The 2,457-nt window shown below is 35.5% G+C and overlaps 1 long non-coding RNA gene across 1 annotated transcript; it reads right to left on the bottom strand.

Annotated features, from left to right (window-relative positions):
• Positions 1–914: 914 nt before the first annotated feature.
• LOC138373389 (uncharacterized) lies at positions 915–2,134 on the bottom strand. Its single transcript, XR_011231165.1, has 3 exons — positions 1,791–2,134; positions 1,327–1,510; positions 915–1,067 (listed from the first exon to the last, which is right to left on the bottom strand). It is a non-coding gene; the product is annotated as an uncharacterized lncRNA (long non-coding RNA).
• Positions 2,135–2,457: the final 323 nt, after the last annotated feature.

A 2,457-nucleotide genomic window follows, 5' to 3' on the forward strand; every position in this document is an offset into this window, starting at 1 on the left:
AAAACTGCTTGTAGATTAGTTTTTCAAAAAATGTTGACAAGTTAGGCAGGATTGATATAGGTCTGTAGTTGTTAACATCTGTGAGATCACCACATTTGTGTACAGGGGTAACTCGCTTTTTTAGGATAACTGGAAAGGTTTGGAGTTCAAGTTCAAGTAGCTTTTCAAAAAATGTTGACAAGTTAGGCAGGATTGATATAGGTCTGTAATTGTTAACATCTGTGAGATCACCACATTTGTGTACAGGGGTAACTCGCTTTTTTTAGGATAACTGGAAAGGTTTGGAGTTCAAGTGACCTGTTGAAGAGCATGAGAATTCTTTGGAGACAATTCCTAACCTATACTTCTTCTCAAGGTCATGTTTTTTATTAATGGGTTTAAGTATTCCCTTTGTAAGCAAGGGATTGTTAAGCCTTTTGGTTATGCTTACAAAAAAGTCACAGGACAGACATTATCAGCAGCAGTTATAAAATTGTCAATAGCAGTTTCATTGTGCAGCCTAAAACTTAACTCCCTTGACTCTAGAGGTATATATATTAGGTTTAGGTTAGGTTTTTTTAATTAAACCAGCCAGGATGAGTGAAGCCATGAAGGGCGTTTTTATTAATTAAAACACCCAAATGTTGGGTGCTTCAGGTGTTGTTCCTCTTGGATGATCTTGTACCTCTCTGTCTCACACCTGTAAGAATGAGTGATATGGTTAAGGGGGAAACAAAGTGCAGGCAAGGCAATGGAGGCCAGTAGTAATCTTAGGGCTAGGATAATTAGAAATTAGAGAAATTAAGTAAGAGAAATTAGCAAGAGAAATCAGGTAAAATTTATTATACTTAACTTTTGTATCATCAGTTTAGTAGTAATTCTTCATCTTCATCATCATCATCTTCACTGTCACAAAGCTCCAGGTAGGGCTCGGAAACATCAACATCCTCTTCCTGGTATCCAAATAAACGCTTTGCATCACTCAGCTTGTCAGAACACAACTTTTGCCCTTGCTTCAAAAGAGCCAAGATTCCACTCTTATTTTTGGTTGATAGGTGCTTCTCTTCAATAGTGTACTTGTTAGGATCCTGTAATATATAGACTATTTAATGGGGTTTAAGACATTTACAAATTTCCCTGAAAATACTAAAGAAATTAGAATAAATAAATAAAGTTTTCGGTAAAAGTTCAAATATATGTAAAACACACCAGTACAGTATATGAAAACCATGGAATTGTCTACCTGTCAAAGTTGTAAATAGCAAGACTTTACTCAAGTATAAAATTCTGCTGGATAAATGTTTATGAAGAACTGAATTGCAACACACATTTAGGCTGTTAGCTTACCTTGCTTAGATATGAAGGAAAAATTCCACATAACAACTCTTCAGTATGTTCGGTTAAAATCTCTCTCTTATTCTTGTAATATGCGAGATAATGCAGCATTTCTTGAACAGTGTGTTGTTGCTCTTCTCTGGATCTTTTTGAAGCTCCACATCTTCTACTGCCTTCTTTTTTTGAGCAAGGGACACTAATAAAAGAGGAAAATTATATTTACTGCAAGTAAACTACAACTCAATTTAATGTAATTACAGTTTAGGTACTTGCATTATACATACTATACATAGTTTATTGTGCAGTATCAACCTGATAAAAACCTACGGATTATGATACTGCACCTATTTTACAAACAGTAGTGATGATATTTTACTTCAAAAATAAGTAAAGCTTATCCATTATGCATGCTAAATGTTAGTTATCTTGATAAGGCCGAATTGTAACCCCTGATAAAATGAGATGTAGTTACATACCATTTTGGCTATGATGAGGCAATAAATTGTGCCATGGCAGGATACCTTCTATTGCATCCTTTTCACTGAGAATTTCAGAGTTTTCACTATTGTAGATTTTTATGAAGCCTTGAAGCTTTTTCCTATCACACTCATTTCTGTGCCGGAGTGAAGAGCGCATTTTACTGGATGCTGCAAATAAAGTTTTTTGGCTGAAAGTTTTAAAGTAAAGTTAAAGTTTTAAAGATCGCCATTCTTGAATCAATGACTTTTGAACATCAAGTTTGTCGATCTCATTTGAAACTGTTATTTCCGTCTCTCTGGCCTATTTGAAAATATAATAAATTTAATGAACAAATCACATTAACCATGATGAGTGGTTCGAACCTATGGGCTTGGCATTCCCAGATGCTTGCTGTAGTTGAATGCGCCACAACATGGTCAAAAGAATTGCAACCTAGGGTACTAATGAACCCACAATTCAATTTTTGTTAATTATGCACCCCCATACCCATTCCATGGGCGGTTGTGCATGCAGTTTCCCATGTACTTGGTCTGTGTCCTCCAGTAGTTTTACCTCTGATGGCCCTTTCAATACACATAGAATTCATATTATTGTGATATATCAATACATGGAGAAAGACATTGAAATGGGGGCATCAAAGGCAGAACTACTGAATGACAGAGA

Source organism: Procambarus clarkii, chromosome 42 (assembly GCF_040958095.1).
Source record: "Procambarus clarkii isolate CNS0578487 chromosome 42, FALCON_Pclarkii_2.0, whole genome shotgun sequence".
NCBI classification, from domain to species: Eukaryota; Metazoa; Arthropoda; class Malacostraca; order Decapoda; family Cambaridae; genus Procambarus; species Procambarus clarkii.